Source organism: Oncorhynchus mykiss, chromosome 5 (genome assembly GCF_057628025.1).
Source record: "Oncorhynchus mykiss isolate SJ-2025 chromosome 5, ASM5762802v1, whole genome shotgun sequence".
In the NCBI taxonomy this organism is placed as follows: domain Eukaryota; kingdom Metazoa; phylum Chordata; class Actinopteri; order Salmoniformes; family Salmonidae; genus Oncorhynchus; species Oncorhynchus mykiss.
In genome coordinates this window covers 78,439,490-78,466,718 of record NC_143026.1, presented here as the reverse complement: position 1 = coordinate 78,466,718, position 27,229 = coordinate 78,439,490, and positions in this window count along the sequence as shown.

Here is a 27,229-nt window from a genome sequence, read left to right as displayed (position 1 = left end):
TTCAGAGTGTTTTCTTTCAAATGAAACCAAGAATATGCATATCCTTGTTTCTGGGCCTGAGCTACAGGCAGTTAGATTTGGGTATGTCTTCAGGCGGATATTGAAATAAGTAGGGGGGTAGCTGTAAGAGGTTTTAATGCTAACTCAAGATAACTGGGTATTCAACAAGAACGTTATCTGTTTAAAGTAACATACAAAAAATGTTTTATGAACAGTGTACGTAGTAGGTAGTACTATTCAGTGTGTCCGAGTGTGCCTCAGGTGCAGAGACACACAAGTGCAGAGAAAATATTTTTACACCAGATAATGTGTATTTCACCTAAATATATTTATTTGCAGACATATTGTCTATTTCAAGTATTTTCTCATTGATCAAGACAGGTGGGTGTCCACTCCAAAGTTCTGCATGGAATGATTCTTGAGACCTGGCTCGATTAATGAGAGAAGTCTTGAAATAGACAACATGGCAGTGTACACATTATTGGATTAATTCATGGAGCAAAAAATATATTTATTTTAAAACAGAGCATTTTCTAAATACAAACTGACCCTCTGCAACTGGACACAGACATTTTATGAGACTCTTCTTTCCCCAAATCGAGGACAAAGACGCCATCGCTAAGATTCATAGAAAATTCTCTGTTCTACACCAAACAGTACCTATCATTTAATGGATATAAAATATATATGGTTAAATAACATTATCAGGTGTAACAATCGCAAAGAAACATACAGTAAGAAAATACAGTATGATAAGTGTAGTAAAGTTCAGGGAATACTTGTACACCTGTGGGAGGAGTGTTGTCATGATCAAACTGCCATTCAGCTCCTCATGAGTCATCTGCTTGAAATCTAGCATAATGTATAATCCCTCGGGATACTGTTCACAGGATACAGTTCTGCTACAATGACACACAGGCAAAGGAATTATGTTTCTGGTGTCCGGGTAATGTATGATAGCTGTAGAGGTGTCAGGATGATAGCTGTAGAGGTGTCAGGATGATAGCTGTAGGGGTGTCAGGATGATGTATGATAGGTGTAGAGGTGTCAGGGTGATCTATGATAGCTGTAGAGGTGTCGGCATGATGTATGATAGCTGTAGAGGTGTCAGGATGATGTATGCAAGCTGTAGAGGTGTCAGGATGATGTATGATAGCTGTAGAGGTGTCATGATGATAGCTGTAGAGGTGTCAGGATGATGTATGATAGCTGTAGAGGTGTCAGGATGATGTATGAAAACTGTAGGGGTGTCAGGATGATAGCTGTAGAAGTGTCAGGATGATGTATGATAGCTGTAGAGTTGTCAGGATGATGTATGATAGCTGTAGAGGTGTCAGGATGATGTATGATAGCTGTAGAGGTGTCAGGATGATGTATGGTAGCTGTAGAGGTGTCAAGGTTATCTATGATAGCTGTAGAGGTGTCAGGATAATGTATGACATCTCTAATCACTGCATCTGACAACTGCATGAATCCACTCCAGGAAGAAGCCCAGGCAGCACAGTATTGTCTGCAAGACCAACATTTGTTATTTTACTCTATTGTAGTTTGAGTGACAGTTGACCTGTGCCAGCATAACATCAACATTAGGTTAGACTAGTTGAACATGCATACACGTGCACAGGCACAAAGATTCCACATATGTCTAACCTAATAGAAAGAAAAATGGCATAACCTTCATCCTTTGCAAAGTGACGATACCGTACAAATGTACCTAGGTAGGTAGGCAGACAGCATCTACCTACAGCCATGTCTACCAGGCGTGCTTAGGCAAATATTTTTTTATAGTAAAATCAGCTTCAGTTTTAGATATTTACAACAATAAATTGTTGCATGATTGTTTCTCCTCACTGTTTGTTATTTACATCTGTTTGGAACCCTATCTTGCAACATGCCTGTAATTTTGTTTGATTGAAATGCATCCACGGTCATAATCATAAACAATGTCAACCCTCATCAATTATGTTACATAGCTAGCTAGTAAAAGTGTTTAGTTGCTGATGTTACACATGTTTGCTAACAAGTTACAAACGTGTGGCACATAACAAGTTAGCAGGCGCCAGGCTAACTAGCTAGCCAACTCCAGTCATGTGCTAACGTTTGCTGGTAAAGCTAGCTTTAGTTGGCTGGTTGTACTGTTGAAGCAATCTGTTTAGTAGCCATATCTTCGACTAAAAAGTGAAGAGGTTTTACAATCGAGATACAAAATATCTGATTGTAAAACCTCTTCTGTTTTAGATATGGCTACCAGTAGTTGTTTAGCTAACGTAGCTACCTAGCTAGATAGCTAAGTTAGTAAACAGAAAAATAACTTGATTTCCCCCTACTGTAACACAGTAGTATGTTAGCCAGCAATACACAATATGGGCTTCAGAAGATAAACTAAAGTTAGCTAGCTAGCTAGGTGGCTTGCAGGAAAAATGATTCAGCAAGGCACCGTATTTGTCATCTGCCCTCTTGGTGCTGGCATCGGCTGAAACATGTATGGATGAATGTAGCTAATAGAACAAATAAAAATTCGCTCCATATTCGAATTTGTGTTGATGAGAGGAATTACTTGAAGCCATTGCGTTTGGTCAGTTATTTTATTTTTTTCCCAAAGGAATGTGTTGTTAATTTCTGCCTCCTTTTCAAAAAAGCCTGCCTTGGGGGAGGGACGTGGGCCAGTGCACGAAGCACTGCCCAACACAAGTTGTTGTCTTTCAAATATTGAAAAAAATGTGCCTGCTTTTATATTTAGCAAAAAATCCACCTATAGGAAGATTGCTGAAAGACACCCAATGGCTCTAACGAACAAGGACAACCATATCTATACGCATAAAATGTATATTGCTATCATTATAGCATATAGCCTTTGCTAAATGCCGCAAAGCATGCTCCCTGCCTTCCTCGGGGGTAATTACAGTGCCTTCTCCTTTCCCACACTTTGTTACGTTACAGCCTTATTCTAAAAATGATTTAAAAAACAGAAATACCTTATTTACAGTTGAAGTCGGAAGTTTACATACACTTAGGTTGGAGTCATTAAATCTCGTTTTTCAACCACTCCACAAATTTCTTGTTCACAAACTATCGTTTTGGCAACTCGGTTAGGACATCTACTTTGTGCATGACACAATACATTTTTCCAACAATTGTTTACATACAGATTATTTAATTTATAATTCACTGTATCACAATTCCAGTGGGTCAGAAGTTTACATACACTAAGATGACTGTGCCTTTAAACAGCTTGGAAAATTCCAGAAAAAGATGTCATGGCTTTGGAAGCTTCTGATAGGCTAATTGACATCATTTGAGTCAATTGGAGGTGTACCTGTGGATGTATTTCAAGGCCTACCTTCAAACTCAGTGCCTCTTTGCTTGGCATCATGGGAAAATCAAAAGAAATCAGCCAAGACCTCAAAAACTAAATTTAGACCTAACACAAGTCTGGTTCCTCCTTGGGAGCAATTTCCAAACGCCTGAAGGTACCATGTTCATCTGTACAAACAATAGAACGCTAGTATAAACACCATGGGACCACGCAGCCGTCATAACGCTCAGGAAGGAGACGCGTTCTGTCTCCTAGAGATTAGGTACTCATCAATCCCAGAACAACAGCAAAGGACCTTGTGAAGATGCTGGAGGAAACCGGTACAAAAGTAATTATATCCACAGTAAAATGAGTTCTTTATCGACATAACCTGAAAGGCCGCTCAGCAAGGAAGAAGCCACTGCTCCAAACCCCCCATAAAAAATCCAGATTACAGTTTACAACTGCACATGGGGACAAAGATTGTACTTTTTTGAGAAATGTCCTCTGGTCTGATGAAACAAAAATAGAACTGTTTGGCCATAATGACGGTTGTTATGTTTGGAGAAAAAAGGGGGAGGCTTGCAAGCCGAAGAACACCATCCCAACCGTGAAGCATGGGGGTGGCAGTATCATGTTGTGGTGGTGCTTAGCTGCAGGAGTGACTAGTGCACTTCAGAAAATAGATGGCATCATGAGGTAGGAAAATTATGTGGTTATATTGAAGCAACATCTCGAAATCAGTCAGGAAGTGAAAGATTGGTCGCAAATGGGTCTTCCAAATGGACAATGACGCCAAGCATACTTCCAAAGTTGTAACAAAATGGCTTAAGAACAACAAAGTCAAGGTATTGGAGTGGCCATCACAAAGCCCTGTCCTCAATCCCATAGAAAATTTGTGGGCACAACTGAAAAAGCGTGTGTGAGCAATTAGGCCTACAAACCTGACTCAGTTACACCAGCTCTGTCAGGAGGAATGGGACAAAATTCACCCAACTAATTGTGGGAAGCTTGTGGAAGGCTACCCGAAATGTTTGACCCAAGTTAAACAATTTAAAGGCAATGCTACCAAATACTAATTGGTGTATGTAAACCTCTGACCCACTCGGAATGTGATGAAGGAAATAAAAGCTCAATAAATCATTCTCTCTACTACTATTCTGACATTTCACATTCTTAAAATAAAGTGGGGATCCTAACTGACCTAAGAAATGGAATTGTTACTAGGATTAAATGTCAGGAATTGTGAAAAACTGAGTTTAAATGTATTTGGCTAAGGTGTATGTAAACTTCTGACTTCAACTGTACATAAGTATTCAGGTAGGTGACCAATGCTTACCCTGACAGAGCTCTAGAGTTCCTCTGTGGAGATAGGAGAACCTTCCAGAAGCACAACCTCTGCAGCACTCCACCAATCAGGTCCTTATGGTAGGGGGACCAGTCGCACGCCTTTCCTCAGTAAAAGCCATCCCTACGGTGAAGCATGGATATTTTTCAGTGTCAGGGACAGGGAGACTGGTCAGGATCGAGGCAAAGATGAACGGTGCAAAGGACCTCAGACTGAGGTGAATGTTTAAGTAGCCTTCATGATGCAAAATCAAACGTACGAAGAATAACAATAGATGCATTTTACCCCTCTTCCGTGGCCGAAAACCTACAATAGGTTAATGTTCTTGGTTAAAGTAACATTGATAGACATCGAAATACTTGGCCAATCTTGTACAATGCTCTTAATTTAAATTGCATTTGCCTATGAAATAGTATAAGTTCTTTAATCTTAGGGCTGAGATCCCGCTAGCGGGATCGATATGACAACAGTCAGTGAAAGTGCAGGGCGCCAAATTCAAAACAACAGAAATCCCATAATTAAAATTCCTCAAACATACAAGTATTTCACACTATTTTAAAGATACACTTCTTGTTCATACCATCACAGTGTCCGATTTCAAATAGGCTTTATGGCGAATGCACCACAAACGATTATGTTAGGTCAGAGCCAAGTCACAGAAAAACACAGCCATTTTCCCAGCCAAAGAGAGGAGTCACAAAAAGCAGAAATAGAGATAGAATTAATCACTAACCTTTGATGATCTTCATCAGATGACACTCATAGGACTTCATGTTACACAATACATGTATGTTTTGTTCGATAAAGTTCATATTTATATTTAAAAAATCTCAGTATACATTGGCGCGTTATGTTCAGTAGTTCCAAAAACATCCTGTGGTTTTGCAGAGAGCCACATCAATTTACAGAAATACTCATCATAAATTTTGATGAAAATACATGGATTATAGTGTTATACATGGAACTTTAGATAGACTTTTCCTTATTAACTGTCGTACTCCAACACAACCCAAAATATGAGCTTGTTTTACTCCATTCTTTGTCATTGTACATAAACACTATACCATAGCTTAAAATATAAATTGTCATTTTGGTCTCATGTATGGCCAGTTCTTGCACCCATAGCTGCGTCTGAATTTGAGAGTGGTTACATATCTCCTGCCTCATCCCTCACCAGAAAAGTAGCGTGATGACCGCTTTGTTGTTGATTGAATCATAGATTTTACCGTTAATGCAACCGCTGTGTCAGATTTCAAAAAAGTTTTACGGAAAAAGCAGACCATGCAATAATCTGAGTACGGAGCCCAAACAAGCCAAAAAGATATCCGCCATATTGTGCAGTCAACAGAAGTCAGAAATAACATTATAAATATTCACTTACCTTTGATGATCTTCATCACAATGCACTCCCAGGAATCCCAGTTCCACAATAAATGTTTGTTATGTTCGATAATGTTCATCATTTATGTCCAAATAGCGATACCATCATTGGTTTTCTGAATATGTATTTTTAACACATGCTTGGAGCCAATGGTGTACCATTGTGGTCTGAGAGTCAGACTGCGTGCATTACAGTGTACTATAGAGTTAAATAAGGATTTTGTTTTTCAGCTGCTGCCATGTAACAATGTCTCCCATTCAGTTAACGATCCTATAAGGTAGGGTGACCAAACGTCCCTGGTTAATGCGGGACAGTCCCGCATTTTGTCCCTTTGTCCCGCAACCAAACAATCATGTCCCACATTTTATCAACAATTTCAAACAATACTAATTTACAAAAAAGTTTGATATGTCCCGTATTTCTGTCAGACATTCCAAACGGTATCTTTTGCAGCAGAGAAGAAAAGGCAAAGCGTGATGTTTCACTTTCGCCAAAATCTGTCCAAAATAAGCTCAATGCGTTTCTATGGGCTTATTTTGGACCTAAGATTGTCGCCTGCCTTCCCACCTTTGGAACAACAACTCCCATTGTTAGAGAGACGTGAGAGTCTAGTCATATACAGATCTCTGTTTGCAGTCAAGTTGAGCTATTGACAAGAAACAGTGGATTTGGAAAGTATTCAGACCCCTTGACTTTTTCCACATTTTGTTACATTACAGCCTTATTCTAAAATGGATTAAATAGTTTCCCCCCCTCCTCAATCTACACAAAATACCCCATAATGACAAAACTAAAACAATTTACAAAAAATTGACAAAAAAGCCAATTTACAAAAAAAACCTGAAATATCACATTTACATGAGTATTCAGACCCTTTACTCTTTTACTTTGTTGTAGCACCTTTGGCAGTGATGACAGCCTTGAGCCTTCTTGGGTATGATGCTATAAGCTTGGCACACCTGTATTTGTGAAGTTTCTCCCATTCATCTCTGCAGATCCTCTCAAGCTCTGTCACGTTGGATGTGGAGAGTCACTGCACAGATTTTTTCAGGTCTCTCCAGAGATGTTTGATTGGGACTCGGCCCCGCCCTGTGCAACTGTGTCCTGGACTTTCTGACGGGCCGCTCCCAGGTGGTAAGGGTAGGAAACAACATCTCCACCCTGCTGATCCTCAACACTGGTGCCCCACAAGGGTGTGTTCTCAGCCATCTCCTGTACTCCCTGTTCACCCATGACTGCGTGGCCATGCACGCCTCCAACTCAATCATCAAGTTTGCAAATGACACTACAGTGGTAGGCTTGACTACCAACAACAACGAGACAGCCTTCAGGGATGAGGTGAGGGCCCTCGGAGTGTGGTTTCAGGGAAATAACCTCACACTCACACTCAACGTCAACAAAACAAAGTAGATGATCGTGGACTTCAGGAAACAGCAGAGGGAGCACCCCCCTATCCACATCGATGGGACAGTAATGGAGAAGTTCCTCGGCGTACACATCACAAACAAACTGAAATGGTCCACCCACACAGACAGCGTCGTGAAAAAGGCGCAACAACGCCTCTTCAACCTCAGGAGGCTTCAGAAATTTGGCTTGTCACCAAAAACACTCACAAACTTTTACAGATGCACAATCGAGAGCATCCTGTCGGGCTGTGTCACCGCCTGGTACGGCAACTGTTCCGCCCACAACCGTAAGGCTCTCCAGAGGGTAGTGAGGTTTGCACAACGCATCCCCAGTAGGCGTGGTCAGTATATGTTCATGAAATCTGTGACCGAGAGACTGAAAAACAGCTTCTATCGCAAGGCCATTAGACTGTTAACAGCCATCCCTAACAGTGAGTGGCTGCTGCCAACATACAGACTCAATCTCTAGCCACTTTAATAATGAATGATTTAATGTAATAAATGTATCACTAGTCACTTAAACAATGCCACTTTATATAATGTTTACATACTCTACATTACTCATCTCATATGTATATACTGTACTCTATACCATCTACTGCATCTTGCCTATGCCGTTCGGCCATCGCTCATCCATATATTTATATGTACATATTCTTGTTCATTTCTTAACACTTGTGAGTATAAGGTAGTTGTTGTGAAATTGTTAGATATTACTGCACGGTTGGAACTAGAAGAAAAAACACTTCGCTACACTCGCATTAACATCTGCTAACCATGTGTATGTGACCAATAACATTTGATTTGATTTGTACATGTAATTTCTCTGATGTCCTGGAGTCAAAGTTTTTCTTCTTCCTCTTGCTCACAAACCAAATCGACCAAAAGAGTTCCAACAATCAAGACATTATGTAGCCTGCTTCCAAGTAAGACATCTCCGTGTCCTCTCCTTCACACTCCTCCATACTCAACCTGAACCTACACACACGTCTAATGAAATACACTGACAGTGGTTTATCAGAGACATAAATCTCTGTATTGGATGTAGTAGTAGTGATAATGAGTGATTAGTTATTCAACACAATGTTAGCTGTTTGTTTGTAACAGGCCTCCTATGAGCCAAGCGGACGTGCAGGCAAGTCTGGATTGACGTTTATTTTTTGAAGCATGGGGGACAGCATTCCTAAATACCTTTTTCAGAAGAGTTCCAGATTTCTCTGGCAGGGCAGAGTTGGGCTTTTTACTCAAACGTCCAGATCTCAACATCCTGAAGAACAAAGTCCTCCTTTTTGGACAGCATGGGGTTGCCAAAGGTTTTACAAGGGTTACTTTTGCAGTGGTAGAGGTCTCCATCTAGCCACAGACTAAACTCACCCCTGGGGAAGAAAAGAGGATAAAGAGATAAAGAGTTGACTATCATGGATGACTGAGTACAAACAGAGATTGAGATCATTTTGAAATGCAAAGTCTAAATATTTACACACAATCAAATATTCTTGATAGATTTGTAAAACAAGAATTCATTAACAAGTCTTATTTCTGCTCAATAACAACAAGTGATGGCTTAAATCTGTCCACTTACCCTCCACCACCAAATGCTAGGGAATCCATATCTCCTTTGAGGAAAAACATGTTGTCACCAGTCCATTTGAACACCTGCAAAGACCGTAAATGCATATGAGCACAGCACAGGACTCACAATGCATGCAAATGTTTTAGAGAAAGGGAAGTTTTTTTTTTAAAGTACCTAAAACTGGCAGAATATCTTATCTATTGTAAAAATGAATATATTGGGCTCCCGAGTGGCACAGCGGTCTAAGGCGCTGCATCTCAGTGCTAGATGTGTCACTACAGACCCTGGTTTGATTCCAGGCTGTATCACAACCGGCCGTGATTAGGAGTCCCATAGGGCGGTGCATAATTGGCCCAGCGTCGTCTGGGTGTGGCTGGGGTAGGCCGTCATTGTAAATAAGGGCAAAGACCCTAAGCACACAGCCAAGACATAAATAGGAGTGGCTTCGGGACAAGTCTCTAAATGTCCTTGAGTGGCCCAGCCAGAGCCCGGACATAAACCCGATCAACATCTCCTGAGAGACCTGAAAATAGCTGTGCAGAAACACTCCCCATCCAACCTGACAGAGCTTGAGAGGATCAGCAGAGAATAATGGGAGAAACTCGCCAAAAACAGGTGTGCTAAGCTTGTATCGTCATACCCAAGAAGGCTGTAATGGCTGCCAAAGCTGCTTCAACAAAGTACTGAATACTTATGTAAATGTGATATTTCAGTTATTTATTTGCAAATTTGAAATTTCCATATTCCCCCAGGGTGAAATTCCCCTTTAAGATGATCATTTGTCTAATGTAGTGGGAAACTTTTTAGCAGAATTTCTAATCGTGGAGACTGTGGAGGTGAACAAGTTGACCAGAGTTGGACAGTACATACAGTACATACACCTCTATGATGAGTGACAGGACTGGGCAGGCCAATGAGTTGGTTATGAATCAGAGACTCAACACTCACTAGATATTACTGATAATGATGACAGTGTCTCGTCTGCATGAGGTATTATGTTATGTAGCCATGAGAGGCTGTCTCTCTCTCTCTCTCTCTCTCTCTCTCTCTCTCTCTCTCTCTCTCTCTCTCTCTCTCACTCTCTCACTCTCTCACTCAGGGTTAGGTAGGTTGCTTTCTAAATGTAATCCATTACAGTTACTAGTTACCTGTCCAAAATTCTAATCAGTAACGTAACATTTGGATTTCCCAAACGCCCGGTGAACAGGTCTGGGTTCCATAGCCGCAGGCAGAACAGTTGAAACTGGAGCAGCAGCACAACCAGGTGGACTGGGGACAGCAAGGAGTCATCAGGCCAGGTAGTCCTGAGGCATGGTCCTAGGGCTCAGGTCCTCAGAGAGAAAGAGAGAGAGAAAGAGAGAAAGAGAATTAGAGGGAGCAAATTTAAATTCACACAGGACACTGCATAAGACAAGAGAAATATAAAAGACTGACCCTAGACCCTCGACACAAACTATTACAGCATAATTACTGGAGGCTGAGACAGGAGGGATCGGGACTCAATCATAGGACCTACTGAAGAGATGAGTCTTCAATAAAGACAAAGGTAAAGACCGAGTCTGTGTCTGTCACATGTATAGGCAGACCATTCCATAAAAATGGAGCTCTATAGGTGAAAGCCCTGCCTCCAGCTGTTTGCTTAGAAATTCTAGGGACAGTAAGGAGGCCTGCATCTTGTGACCATAGCATATGTATGTATCGGCTTCCTATTTCGCAACAAGTCTCCTTCACTCACGCCGCTAAACATACCCTTGTAAAACTAACTATTCTGCCAATCCTCAACTTCGGCAATGTCATTTACAAAATAGTTTCCAATACTCTACTCAGCAAACTGGATGCAGTCTATCACAGTGCCATCTGTTTTGTCACCAAAGCCCCTTATACCACCCACCACTGCGACCTGTATGCTCTAGTCGGCTGGCCCTCGCTACATATTTGTCGCCAGACCCACTGGCTCCAAATCATCTATAAGTTAATGCTAGGTAAAGCTCTGCCTTATCTCAGCTCACTGGTCACGATAACAACACCCACCTGTAGCACGCGCTCCAGAAGGTATATCTCACTGATCATCCCCAAAGCCAATCCGCCTATCCTTCCAGTTCTCTGCTGCCAATGACTGGAACGAATTAAAAAAATTGCTGAAGCAGAAGACTTTTATTTCCCTCACTAACTTTAAACAGCTTACCGATTGCTGCCGCTTTACATAGCCCATCTGTAAATAGCCCACCCAATCTACCTACCTCATCCCCATATTGTTTTTATTTACTTTTCTGCACACCAGTATTTCTACTTGCACATCACCATCTGCACATCTATCACTCCAGTGTTCATTTGCTAAATTGTAATTACTTCGCTACTATGGCCTATTTATTGCTTTACCTCCTCACGCCATTTGCACACACTGTATATAGACCTTCTTGTTTCTATTGTGTTATTGACTGTACGCTTGTTTATTCCATGTGTAACTGTGTTGTTGTTTGTGTCACACTGCTTTGCTTTATCTTGGCCAGGTCGCAGTTGTAAATGAGAACTTGTTCTCAACTAGCTTACCTAGTTAAATAAATGGTTTTGTTTTAAATGTACGGCAGGACCAAATCGGAAAGATACTGATTATGTAACGATGTACGCTGAGAGTCATGAAGAAAGTTCAGGGAGTGAATACATTTAATAAATAAACGAACACAGCAAGAAACACAAACAGCGCACCAACATGCAGAAACAATGACGACTGGGAAAGAAACCAAAGAGAGTGACATATGAAGGGCAGGTAATCAATGAGGTGATGGAATCCAGGTGAGTGTCATTATGCACAGATGCGCGTAACGCTGGTGACAGGTGTGCGCCATAACGAGCAGCCTGGTGACCAAGAGGCCCGGAGAGGAAGCACACCTGACAGTACCCCCTCCCAGACGCAATGACGATCCCGTGGATCATGAGCGGACTGGTCACCTATGCTAAGGCGCAGGAATCTCCACAATGGCCAAGACCAAAGAGCTGTCAAAGGACACCAGAAACAAAATTGTAGACCTGCACCAGGCTGGGAAGACTGAATCTGCAATAGGTAAGCAGCTTGGTTTGAAGAAATCAACTGTGGGAGCAATTATTAGGAAATGGAAGACATACAAGACCACTGATAATCTCCCTCAATCTGGGGCTCCACGTACGATCTCACCCCGTGGGGTCAAAATGATCACAAAAATCCCAGAACCACACGGGGGGACCTAGTGAATGAACTGCAGAGAGCTGGGACCAAAGTAACAAAGCCTACCATCAGTAACACACTACGCCGCCAGGGACTCAAATCCTGCAGTGCCAGACGTGTCCCCCTGCTTAATCCAGTACATGTCCAGGCCCGTCCGAAGTTTGCTAGAGAGCATTTGGATGATCCAGAATAAGATTGGGAGAATGTCAAATGGTCAGATGAAACCAAAATAGAACGTTTTGGTAAAAACTCAACTCGTCGTGTTTGGAGGACAAAGAATGCTGAGTTGCATCCAAAGAACACCATACCTACTGTGAAGCATGGGGGTGGAAACATCATGCTTTGGGGCTGTTTTTCTGCAAAGGGACCAGGACGACAGATCCGTGTAAAGGAAAGAATGAATGGGGCCATGTATCGTGAGATTTTGAGTGAAAACCTCCTTTCATCAGCAAGGGCATTGAAGATGAAACGTGGCTGGGTCTTTCAGCATGACAATGATCCCGAACACACCGCCCGGGCAACGAAGGAGTGGCTTCGTAAGAAGCATTTCAAGGACCTGGAGTGGCCTAGCCAGTCTCCAGATCTCAACTCCATAGAAAATCTTTGGAGGGAGTTGAAAGTCCGTGTTGCCCAGCAACAGCCCCAAAACATCACTGCTCAAGATGAGATCTGCATGGAGGAATGGCCCAAAATACCAGCAACAGTGTGTGAAAACCTTGTGAAGACTTACAGAAAACGTTTGACCTCTGTCATTGCCAACAAAGGGTATATAACAAAGTATTGAGATAAACTTTTGTTATTGACCAAATAACCATAATTTGCAAATAAATTCATAAAAAATCCTATAATGTGATTTTTCAGGATTTTTTTTCTCATTTAATGTGTCATAGTTGAAGTGTATCTATGATGAAATAACAGGCCTCTCTCATCTTTTTAAGTGGGAGAACTTGCACATTTGGTGGCTGACTAAATACTTTTTTGCCCCACTGTAAGTGCCTTTGAACAGGGTATGGTAGTAGGTCCCATGTGTATCAAGAATGGGTCACCACCCAAAGGACATCCAGCCAACTTGAGACAACTGTGGCAAGTATTGGAGTCAACATGGGCCAGCATCCCTGTAGAATTCTTTCGCCACCTTGTAGAGTCCATGCCCTGACTAATTGAGGCTGTTCTGAGGGAAAAAGGGGGTGCAACTCAATATTAGGAAGGTGTTCCTAATGTTCTTTACACTCAGTGTAGGATGGGACAGAGATCTGACTGACACAGTAGTAATCAACATGGTCCCATTAGAATGTCAAAATAGTGACATTTAGCCATTGTAGTTATACTGTATGTCATCTATGCTGACTCATTAGTATAAACTGGGTGTGAATGCATTGGTCGGGCCTTAAGATAATTGCAGAGACAGAGGTAATCTTTGTGCGGATGCAGCGCTGGATAATTTACAGAAATGGAGGCTGTAAAGATGTGGCGACAGTAGCGGTAAGGACGTGGCTATTAGCAGGTTAATTAGGCAATAATGAAAGTGATACCTCAGGGTACTGTAGGCTTTAGCACAATAAGGCTCTCAGGCAGGCCGGTATGAGGTGGGGTGTTAAATGTAATCCCCACACATTAATAGAGACCGGCATACCTTCCCTTCCAGACGGTTATTGCCGAAAGACTTCACCTGCTCCTACACATTGACATAATGTAGAAATTAGAATATACTGTGTTTGGTGGCTGTCCACTCACATTAGTTTGATGAACAAAGCTTTTAGACTGAAGGATATTTGAGAATTAAGCAGCAGGCACATATCATCCAGCAGCAGTGGCAGTACCATGTCACTAATAGATATATTTAAGTATTTAATTTAATGAGCCATTGGTTCAGCTTGGTATAATAATATATCATCTCTTCATACAGACTGATTTAAAACAAATATTATAAGATATAGTACTTTTTTATCTTTTAAGGTGAAATTTGTTTGCACCAGCTACATAATACCTACAACGCCAACATACACATTCCCTGAGGTATGGCTGTATAACATTCATGAGAACAGATTGAGTAGATTTACTAGGGCAATGTAATGATGTGTATAGTACTCACATGTATTGACAGCATCTTAAAACCTCTACGGGATCGGTGTCCCCCCACGGGACTGTTGAGCTAACGTTGGCTAATTACGTAGCTATTACAGTGAAAGAATACCATGCTATTGTTTGAGGAGAGTGCACAGTTATGAACTTTAAAATGTATTAATAAACCAATTAGGCACATTTGGGCAGTCTTGATACAACATTTTGATACAACCCTCTCTCTTCCCCTCTCCCCCCCTCTCTTTCTTCCCCTCTTTCTTCCTCTCTCTCTCTCTCTCTCTCTCTCTTCCCCTCTCACTCTCTTCCCCCTCTCTCTCTCTCTCTTTCTCTCTCTCTCTCTTCCCCTCTCTCTCTCTTCCTCTCTCACTCTCTCGTCCCCTCTCTCTCGCTCTTCCTCTCTCGCTCTCTTCCCCCCTCTATCTCTCGTTCTCTCTCTCTCTCTCTCCATCTCACTCTCTCCCCCCTCTCTCTCTCTCTCCCTCTCTCTCTCTTCCTCTCTCTCTCTTTCCCCCCCTCTCTCTCTTCCCCCCCCCTCTCTCTCTCTCTCCCCCCTCTCTCTCCCCCTCTCTCTCTCCCTCTCTCTCTCTCTCTCTCTTCCTCCCTCTCTCTCTCTTCCCCCTCTCTCTCTTCCTCCCTCTCGCTCTCTCCCCCCTCTCTCTTCCCCCTCTCTCTCTCCCCCTCTCTCTTCCCCCCTCTCTCTCTCCCCCTCTCTCTCTTTCTTCCCCTCTCTCTCTTTCTTCCCCTCTCTCTCTCCCTCTCTTTTTTCCTTTTTTAGAAAGCTATCCCGCTAACCTTGCAAGCTAATCCACAAATCCGACCTTGAATTTGAGCCACCGAGTTGGATGGGAAAGTAATTGGGTTGTGGCTAATAATTCGATTTTCTGCTGCTTGGTCAGAAAAACATAACGACCAATGTCCTAGTGGAAAGAGAACGGGACCTCTGTAAGCTCTTAGTTCAGAGGTCTGGCTGGAGCCCCAGGTTGCAATGTTATAAAATGATTAACATATTCGATCAGCTTTAGAAATGTTGTCGTTGAGAAAGACTTCAAAATCTGTGGTTATGTGATTATTGTTGAACATGCAAAGTTGGTGTGAAAATAGTACTAAACTATCAGATACTGGTAATAATCAAAATTGACTGAATGCACTTTGTTAATTTCAATTAATAAATGGCCCTTAATTAATTAATGAATACTTTTTGGATTGTGTTTCTGAGAATCGTTGTTGTTTTATTACACCTTCCTTGAACCCAGTAAGATTGATAAGAGACTTCAGTCTGTCTGTGAGAGAGTAGCAAGTAGTGTATGTATCTGTATCTGCCTGGCTTTGTTGTCGTTGTTGTTGTTGTCATTGTTGCTGTGGACAGATACCCGTGTCAGGAGGGGGGTCTGGTGGTAGTGGAGGAAGACAGAAGGGTCATTCCATATGACTTCAATCACTTTCACTTTCTGAAATCATATATGTTTGCCATGGTAGAAGTGGACAGAAAGGGACTTTTTGAAACTGAATGCCAAAACATTCAGGAGATAGAGGTGCTCAAAGATGACCTATTTTGCATTCATGTCTTCATCAATGAAATATATAAAAATTAGACAAATCTGAGTTGACGTGTGTTTAGGAAGTTGACGTTATTAAAGGTTAAAATGATATCAAACTCAACTGTTTATCTTTCCAGTGATGAAGACATGGATGTGTAATGGTATGGTGGGGTATGCAAAATGGTTAACTTTGAGCACCTCTATCTCCTGAATGTTTTGGCATTCAGGTCCCAAAAAGTACCTTTCTGACAACTTCTACCATGGGCAAACATGTATGGAAGGTTACGCTCAAATCTAAAGGGGTGCAGTCTGAAATGATTGAATTCATATGGAACGACCCATAACCGTAATTAGAGTTTGGTAGAGTAAGAGAGAAAGTTTACAGGGAGCCCGAGCAGGAGATGGAAATGAGCAATCTACCAATCTACCACACAGCGTGTCCATGGATGGAATCAGGGGGACAGAGTCTTTCCTCCCTGCAGAGACTTTGAGTCGCACAGCCCTGCATTGTCTGAGCTGAGAGAGCCAACTTCAGACTGCTTTAAAGGAGTAGTGGATGGAGTGCAGCTTTTACACTGGTCCCTCGCTGGTTATGGGCACCCTGGCTGATAGGTGTGTATGTGTGTGGATAGCTGTGGAGTCACCTTGGTATAGTGTTCTCTTGTGAAGACCTTAGGCCTAGAGATATACTGAAGACATGCTGGTTTGGCAATACCCTATTCAAAGGGCCAGTATGCCACACAAGGTCTGAGCCACTAACACAATCCACAGGCTGCTGCAGAGAGCAATATAGAAACCATGGCTGTGGATGCATTTCATTTTCCATATACAGAGGTAAATATGTATAAGAAATTGTCCAATATAAAGTATAAGAAAATAAACATAATATGAATCAATATTTTTGATCTGTGTTTACAAAACGCAGTGCATATTTTAACAGAAACAGGATTAACTTGAAGGACACAGGGACAATAGTTACAGTTAAAGTACCTTTGTGTCTTTGTGTTATTGTGAAAAGGTTATCTTGAGAGTCTCACTGCAGCTGCATTGTCCTTTTGTGGTCTCCAATTTAGCAAGGAGCAGCACTCTATTCGTTGTCAGCAGCGGTGTGAAAATTGGCGAGGGAGCGTGGTCCTTTGTACGTGAGGGAAGTTTACAGGATTGGGAGCTTTTGGCGCTGTTATTTCAAGACTGTGAAGATCAAAGAAGGGCAATTTTTTGCTCAGGAGTTTCATCAATTTTGCATCCATTTTCAAGACAGAACAAGGGTCCTGTCCTGCGCATGGAATCCTAATTTCACAGCAGTAACTCTGTGTCCCAAATGGAACCATATTCCCTTTAAAGTGCACTAGTTTCAACCAGAGCCCTATGGTCCCTGGTAAAAAAGTAGTGCACTCAATAGGGAATAGCCTAAATCTCCCCTCTTGATGGAGGTATAATTGCTAGTGAAGAAACGTCACGCTGCACGATAAAAAAACAATATCAAAATAGCCCCAGCCGGCTAGAACAGCCTCCGTACCTTCCTCTGAGATTGAGATGCAGGCGAGAGAGTAAGGGGTTCAGCCAGGCAATCTGCTCTCCATCAATTTATTATTATTGCACAGGAAAGGTCAGAGCTAAAATATCTTCATGGAGTGACTACAATTACCTATCATTTCAGGCAGAGAGGGAACAAAATGCTGCAGAGAGCACAGACCTTTCCGGGCAGTTATTTTCAGAAAGCCCTAATCTTGTCATGAAAAAAGGGCAAGTTGGAAACACTTGATGGTCATTCATGTAATGATAAAAACATCCTATAGATTATGGAGGCTGAAATTGGTGTGGTATTGAAATTGCTATAATGTAAGAAAGGGTAGAGAGGCATAAATCATGAGAACACACGCACTCACACAAACACACACACAGTCCTATCCTTATAGCTACAGCTTTATATGCACAATGAATTTAGATGTATTCTTTGCTATGTAATAGGATCTCTCTCATGTATGAGATAAAGTTGTGTCCATCACACATAATGTCCTCTCAGTTGTCACCATGACCACACATAACTCATGTTTAATACATCATTTGGGATACATAAAACAAGTCTACAGAGCAAAGGTCAATACATGGTTAATCATAAAAACAAAAATATGTACTTATCTTGATAATGAAAATTATTAGACCTTTCCCATGAATAGGACATTTTATGTACATGTTTAAGTACTGATTCCCAAATACATATAAAATATTATTAATATTATTAATATACATTTACTTTCAAAACACACAGACACATTACTTTAGAATTTTATTTATATTTTCAATCTCTTTTATCCTAATGTTCAGGTCAAGTGATGCAGGCCATGCTGCTTCTATGTTGCTGATAAGTCAAACTAGTGATGCTTACTTGTTTTTGTAGTCCTGATGGGGAATTAAAGATGTGATTCACTATGAGGTAATCACCTTAACAATCAGTTAGCTTGGAATTAGCCTGGACTGAGCCAAGTCAGAGTCTTCACCCCAAATGGCACCCTATTTCCTTTATAGTCTACTACTTTTGACCAGGGCCCATAGGGCTCTGGTCAAAAGTAGTTCACTTCATTGGGCATAAATAGGGTGACATTTGGGACTCAAACGAGACTCCACACTGTTAGGGAGAAAGGCTCCAGGAATGACAAAGGCTGTCAAATCTGTATACTTCTTCTTTAGAGGAAAATTATGGAGAGACTTTGTTTCTTCACAACTGTCTGAAAGAGGCACCTCCTTGGTTTTTATTCTCAGTCAAAAGACCAGACCTGATCTATCACGACACAAACAAATCACTGTTCTTTTCTTTTTAATCTGTGGCTGGAAGAAAATAATTAAAGGAAAGAGAGAAGGACTGAATTATTTACAAGCTTGGATCCTCTGTTCAGTAAGCCACCTTTATCTAAAATGTTATAAAAGCTATTAATTTCTAAATAATATGTTCTGCTTTGCTCAGGACTGAAACTGCCTCCCAATTTCCCAAATGACACCCCTATGGGGCCTGGTCAACAATAGTGCACAACAAAGGGAATAGGATGCCATTTGGGATGCAGACTGAGATCAAATGCTCTCTTCTATCGTTGAGGTAATTAGAGTTCTCTTTGTAAATGGCCTTCTAAAGCACCAGGCACTCTGAGACAGAGAGAGACGCTAGCTGCTCACTGCTGAGCCCATATTCGTTTCGCTGCTGCCTCCCTCAGGCCGCTTGTGTATGAAACACACACACTCAACTGCCGTAGGGCGACCCAAACTACGCTAGCTGCCACATCCAGAAACAGTTTGTAATAAAATAACACCAATGACTTCAGTCTGGTTAATGCTGCTGATGATCTGCCAAATGAGTCAGTCTCAATCAATCAGAGGAATCACTTCTTTCCTCAATAATTACTGTGGGGAAATCCAACAGTGCCATTCATGTAGATCTAATTTGTTCTTAACTTGTTTAAATCCAGTCCCCTTATATGGATCATCTAATTGAAGCTCCTGACCTTGAAGGAGTAACTTACATAAACTAATATAGGTGCTATGAAAGTGTGTGTGTGTGTGTGTGTGTGTGTGTGTGTGTGTGTGTGTGTGTGTGTGTGTGTGTGTGTGTGTGTGTGTGTGTGTGTGTGTGTGTGTGTGTGTGTGTGTGTGTGTGTGTGTGTGCGCGCGCGCGTGTGTCCGATTCAATATAAACTGCATCAGTGTTTCTGTGATGTGTTTGTTTCATAATCTACAGTATTCTTCCCAGATACACCAGTAAGCAACTTAATTGCCAACTGACAACAGCTTTAGTTCTAAATGGATTCTTCATCATCCCGTGTCCCCAATAGATTACATAAACATATGGCAGATTTCACTCACTTTAAGATTAAGCCATTTCTAATTAACTTTAAATTACTGATTTTCAAGAATGAATTAGCATGAGTTTATTGCTCTAAATTAAACTGATGGGTTGCTCTCTATGCTTGCAAATAATGTCATACAATATAATGCTGTAATCCAAATTTGCCCCAACATTTTGTAATCATTTTTTAAATTATTTTAATGTGTGTGTGAGTGATTTGGACACAGTGCAGATACACACAAATAGACCAAGCTGAAGATTTCCCATTCTATTTGGGGATATCTTCTTAGTTCAAAAACTGTGATTTTCTCATTAACATCTTATTTAATTCTGTGGATTAAGCAAGGAGAGCAAAGCAAGACAGCAGCCATTGTCTTGGAAGGAGACAAAGGAGTGGGTGACATCACTAATAATTCAAAAGTCAACAGCAGGCTCTAGCAGCCCATTATGTGGTACAGTTTAAGCCAGGAAAGGAGACCATATGCTAGGCTCTGGGCTATGCTGCTCCGTTAGCTCCTCACAGGCTGACTGACTGGTCATACACACATTTTATATCACTGACAACCCAAAACTCTCCTCTCTTCCACAGCCTTGTCAAGCCTCTGTTGTAAAACAATTACGATCCTATTACATATATTTTATTAATTGCCCTATCAGAGTGGAAACACAAAGACATGTAAATGCTCTCGCCCGATGAGAGAAGCAAAGCATGGATGGCAGATTTCTCACTGATCGTGACAGCTGAAGAATCAGGTCAGATTGTATAGGCATAGACATGGTTTGCTATTGATAGCAGCAATCAATTAAATAAGCCGACCATTAAAACATTCAAAATACTGGACAGATTTATTTGTTCTTAAATTACTATTTTGTCAATGATTTATTGTTTGGTGGAGTGTATGATGTATGCATGGATTTCGCTCTTGAAAAAACAACACTTTTTTTTGTAAAATGATCATTTCACAATTATCTTGTCACAGCTTTCTATTTCCTCTGGAGTAATTGGGATGCCCTCCCAGATTATCCGGTCTAAATTGCAATGCTAATGACAAAGCCTAACAGTCGCCTCGGCATCAATAGTCTATTTGGATTAATTAAAATAGGAAGGGACAGATGAGGATTAAGTGCATCGTTCACAGTTCAACAATGTAGAGGTCAAACCATCAAGTTGCTTTTCTTTCGCCATGATATTAGTCCTACTGTGTAATTTTCACAGTAACATTTTAAAAGCATCGGTGTTGATGATGAATTATCATGAATTATGATTTCTTTCCAACTCACACACGTACCAAATATTGGTAGAAAACATAACACACATTTTTTTTTATCTCATTCTAATTTCCCCTTGTATTTGGTAATTGATTATGCTTCTAATTACAAAGCATAGAATTAGATGAAGTTATTGATAGTTGAGCTGCATGTGCCTGTCCCCTGGAGCTGTGATCTGTGCTGTCTGCTTCTGCCTGCTCCCAGAGGTAATGAGTGTCCTTCTCCTTTAATGATGGAAATTACTTTTAAATAACAAGGGTGTCAGAGAGAGAGAGAGAGTAGGTGTTACCGCATTCCAGTGTGTTGCATTACGGGGATAAATATTTTCGACTTGCATGACGACTGCATGAACTTTACAAAAACCATGTGATCAAAGTTCATGATGTTGTGACTGTAGTCAACTGCAAGTTTCTGCAGTTGCCCTTCACTAACTTCATCCTGCAACCATCGCCTGCATTGTGGGAGGCTCTACAGTCAATCAATAATTAGGTGGTTTTTGTTTGACTCGCGCCAACGTGACCAAAGACGTGACTGAAACAGGAACCAACTTTGAGCGATTAATGTATACAGTCATCAAATGAATGTGATATTTGAGGCTCTCTCTAAACAATTGATAGTACAGTGTACAATATATACAGTAAATATCAATATATATATATATATAAATGTACAATATATATACAGTTTGAATGTGGGATATGGTGGTTGGAAACATGTTTATTTCGACAGTACAAAAAAAAAACTTGTATACACGACAGCAACACTGCCATATTACACTGAGCCTTGTTGGAAAACCACATCAGTGTCCGACTTTCAGCTGTTGCAAATGCACTTACTTCGACATCACTCCTCGACTTTTGTCTGCAGCCGGGTTGCTTCAGCCTTACCACTCAAACGAGCAGAGAGTGGGAGAGGGAGAGGAAGAGAGAGAGAGAGGGTGGGAGAGAGGGATGGACAGACATTCACTCACATGATCTTTTTCACTCTCTGTCTCGCTCTCTCTGTCTCTCTGTCTCTCCCCATTCCTCAACTGTTAGATGACAAGATGGAGTAATTAATTGACAGCCAATTCAAATACACATATATATATGCCTTTTTGGGGTTAACTAGGTTTGAATGCAACGTTTGCACATAGAATAATACATAGAATGATACATATTATATATATATATATATATTATACAGTTGAAGTCAGAAGTTTACATACACTCTAGCCAAATACATTTAAACTCAGATTTTCACAATTACTGACATTTAATCCTAGTAAAAATTCCCTGTCTTAGGTCAGTTAGGATCACCACATTATTTTAAGAATGTGAAATATCCGAATAATAGTATAGATAATGATTTATTTCAGCTTTTATTTCTTTCATCACATTCCCAGTGGGTCAGATGTTAACATACAGTCAATTAGTATTTGGTAGTGTTAGGGTTCGTTTCTTTCGTATCATCATTGGCTCATTGGTAAAAATAGCATTATGACAATATATTTAATTAAATCATTCAAAACCCTTTATTAATGCAATTGCAGACAGAAGTTGGCAATCAGGAACATAGCATGCATATTTCTGAGTAAGTTCTGCATCAAACAAAAGGTCTCAAGTTGTTTTATTAAACCGAAGTCCCGCCTTAGGGATGTCACTGACTTCATCATTACCTTTTTACTCCTGAGACCAAAACCCTGCATCCATAGCTATACAAACAGAGTTTCAGTGTTTATCTAAAAGCTAGGCAATAAATAAATAAACGTATAAATAAACTTTTCAGGGAAGTTATAAACCAATATACACAGGCAGTTAGAAAAGCCAAGGTTAGCTTTTTCAAGCAGAAATTTGCTTCCTGCAACACAAACTCAAAAAAGTTCTGGGACACTGTAAAGTCCATGGAGAATAAGAGCACCTCCTCCCAGCTGTCCACTGCACTGAGGATAGGAAACTCTGTCACCACCGATAAATCCACTATAATTGAGAATTTCAATAAGCATTTTTCTACGGCTGGCCATGCTTTCCACCTGGCTACCCCTACCCCGGTCAACAGCACTGTACCCCCCACAGCAACTCGCCCAAGCCTTCCCCATTTCTCCTTCTCCCAAATCCAGTCAGCTGATGTTCTGAAAGAGCTGCAAAATCTGGACCCCCACAAATCAGCCGGGCTATACAATCTGGACCCTTTCTTTCTAAAATGATCTGCCAAAATTGTTGCAACCACTATTTCTAGCCTTTTCAACCTCTCTTTCGTGTCGTCTGAGATTCCCAAAGATTGGAAAGCAACTGCGGTCATCCCCCTCTTCAAAGAGGGGACACTCTTGACCCAAACTGCTACAGACCGATATCTATCCTACCCTGCCTTTCTAAGGTCTTCGAAAGCCAAGTTAAAACCTCTTTGGGATAGGGGGCAGCATTTTCACTTTTGGATAAATAGTGTGCCCAATTTCAACTTCCTGCTACTCATGCCAAGAATATAAGATATGCATATTATTAGTAGATTTGGATAGAAAACACACTGAAGTTTCTAAAACTGTTTGAATCATGTCTGTGAGTATAACAGAACTTATGTAGCAGGCAAAACCCCGAGGACTAACCATTCAGAATTATTATTTTTTGAGGTCACTGTCTATTCAATGAGATTTCATTGGGAAACAACATTTCTAAAGGCACTTGTTTGCAGTTCCTACCGCTTCCCCTGGATGTCACCAGTCTTTGGAAATCGGTGGAGGTTATTCCTTTGTGTAATAAAGAAGTATGGCCATCTTGAATTTGTGTCATTTGAAGTGTACTTTTTGAGAAGGTGCATGACTGGAAAAGTAGCGTGAGATTGTCCCGTCTACAATTTGATGGATTATTAACGTTTAAAAATACATAAAGTTGTATTGCAAAAGTAGTTTGAAATGTTTTGGCAAAGTTTACAGGTAACTTTTGAGATATTTTGTAGTGACGTTGCACAAATTGGAAGCTGTTTTTTTCTGGATCAAACGCGCCAAATAAATTGACATTTTGGATATATATCGGCGGAATTAATCGAACAAAAGGACCATTTGTGATGTCAAAGGTAAGGCATGATTTATATTTTATTTCTGCATTTTGTGTGGTGCCTGCAGGGTTGAAATATGCTACTCTCTCTTTGTTTACTGTTGTGCTATCATCAGATAATAGCTTCTTATGCTTTGGCCGAAAAGCCTTTTTGAAATCTGACATGTTGGCTGGACTCACAACGAGTGTAGCTTTAATTTGGTATCTTACATGTGTGATTTAATGAAAGTTTGAATTTTATAGTATTTTATTTGAATTTGGCACTCTGCATTTTCCCTGGCAATTGGCCAAGTGGGATATTTGCATCCCGCCTATCCCAGAGAGGTTAACAAACAGATCACCGACCATTTCGAAACCCACCGTACCTTCTCCGCTATGCAATCTGGTTTCAGAGCTGGTCATGGGTGCACCTCAGTCGTAAATTATATCTTAACCGCCATCGAGAAGAAACAATACTGTGCAGCCGTATTCATTGACCTGGCCAAGGCTTTCAACTCTGTCAATCACCACATCCTCATTGGCACACTCGATAGTTCTGACTTAGAATATGTGGACAACTACAAATACCTAGGTGTCTGGTTAGACTGTAAACTCTCCTTCCAGATTCACATAAAACATCTCCAATCCAAAGTTAAATCTAGAATTGGCTTCCTATTTCGCAACAAGACACCCTTCACACATGCTGCCAAACATACCCTCGTAAAACTGAACATTTTACCGATCCTTGACTTCGGCGATGTCATTTACAAAATAGCTCCCAACACCCTACTCAACAAATTGGATGCAGTCTATCACAGTGCCATCCGTTTTATCACCAAAGCCCCATATACTACCCACCACTGCGACCTGTACACTCTCGTTGCCTGGCCCTCGTTTCATACTTGTCGCCAAACCCACTGGCTCCAGGCCATCTCCACGACCCTGCTAGGTAAAGTCCCGCCTTATCTCAGCTCACTGGTCACCATAGCAGCACCTACCCGTGGCATGTGTTACAGCAGGTATATCTCACTTGTCACCCCCAAAGCCAATTCCTCCTTTGGCCGCCCCTCAATCCAGTTCTCTGCTGCCAATGACTGGAACGAACTACAAAAATGTCTGAAACTGGAAACACTTATCTCCCTCACTAGCTTTAAGCACCAGCTGTCAGAGCAGCTCACAGCTCACTGCACCTGTACATAGCCCATCTATAAATAGCCCAAACAACTACCTCTTCCCCTACTGTATTTATTTATTTATTTTGCTCCTTTGCACCCCAGTATTTCTACTTTGCACACTCATCTACTGTCAAATCTACAATTCCAGTGTTTTAATTGCTATATTGTATTTACTTCGCCACCATGGCCTATTTATTGCCTTTACCTCCCTTATCTCACCTCATTTGCTCACATTGTGTATATACTTATTTTCTACTGTATTATTTGTTTGTTTTACTCCATGTTTGTTTTACTCCATCTCTGTGTTATTATGTGTCGAACTGCTTTGCTTTATCTCGGCCAGGTGGCAGTTGTAAATGAGAACTTGTTCTCAACTTGCCTACCTGGTTAAATAAAGGTGAAATAAAATCAAGAAAGAAAACGTCCCATCCCCAAAGTTGATTTATTGTGGAATGTCTAACTAGTCTCTTATCTCCCACACTCCCCTGCATTGTTCTGTGTCAGTCACACAGAAAGAGAGACAAAGGGACAGAGAACAACTAAAACTATAAAATGAACATATATATATTGTTAATCTATAGTCTAGGACCCTATAAATGTAAGGAGGGAGGACGCTTACAACCCCTCCCCTTCTATTAATATAACATAATAATCAATTATTCTAATACATCAAACATCTGTACAGCCCCACATCATGACCGCTAGGTGAATCCTGACAGTGGCATTACCTTTAAATTGTTTAACTTGGTTCAAATATTTCAGGTAGCCTTCAGCAAGCTTCCCACAATAAGTTGGGTGAATTTTGGCCCATTCCTCCTGACAGAGCTGGTGTAACTGAGTCAGGTTTATAGGCCTCCTTGCAAAGTCAGGTTTATAGGTTTATAGTCCTGCCAACAAATTTTCTATAGGATTGAGGTCAGGCCGTTGTGATGGCAACTACAATACCATGACTTTGTTGTCCTTAAGACATTTTGCCACAACTTTGTAAGTATGCTTGGGGTCATTGTCCATTTGGAAGACCCATTTTTGATCAAGCTTTAACTTCCTGACTGATGTCTTGAGATGTTGCTTCAATATATCCACATAACCTTCCATCCTCATGATGCCATATATTTTGTGAAGTGCACCAGTCCCTCCTGCAGCAAAGCACCCCCACAACATGATGCTGCCAGCCCCATGCTTCACGGTTGGGATGGTGTTCTTCAGCTTGCAAGCCTCCCCCTTTATCCTCCAAACATAACGATGGTCATTATGGCCAAACAATTATATTTTTGTTTCATCAGACCAGAGGACATTTCTCCAAAAAAGTACGATCTTTGTCCCCATGTGCAGTTGCAAACCTTAGTCTGGCTTTTTTATGGCGGTTTTGGAGTAGTGGCTTCTTCCTAGCTGAGCGGCCTTTCAGGTTATGTCGATATTGGACTTGTTTTACTGAGGATATAGATACTTTTGTACCTTTGTTTCTCCAGCATCTTCACAAGGTCCTATGCTCTTGTTTTGGGATTGATTTGCACTTTTCACTTCAAAGTATGTTCATCTCTAGGAGACAGAACGCGTCTCCTTCCTGAGCATTATGATGGCTGTGTGGTCCCATGGTGTTTAAACTTGCATACCATTTTTTGTACAGATGAACGTGGCAGCTTAATGCGTTTGGAAATTGGTCCCAAGGATGAACCAGACTTGTGGAGGTCTACAATTTGTTTTCTGAGGTCTTGGCTGATTTCTTTTGATTTTCCCATGATGTCAAGCAAAGAGGCACTGAGTTTGAAGGTAGGCCTTGAAATACATCCACAGGTTTACATCCAATTCACTCAAATTATGTCAATTAGCCTATCAGAAGCTTCTAAAGCCATGACATAATTTTCTGGAATTTTCCAAACTGTTTAAAGGCATGGTCAACTTAGTGTATGTAAACTTCTGACCCGCTGGAATTGTTATACAGTGAATTATAAGTGAAATAATCTGTATGTTAGCAATTGTTGGAAAAATTACTTGTGTCATGCACAAAGTAGATGTCCTAACCGACTTTCCAAAACTATAGTTTGTAAACAAGAAATTTGTGGAGTGATTGAAAAACGAGTTTTTATGACTCCAACCCAAGTGTATGTCAACTC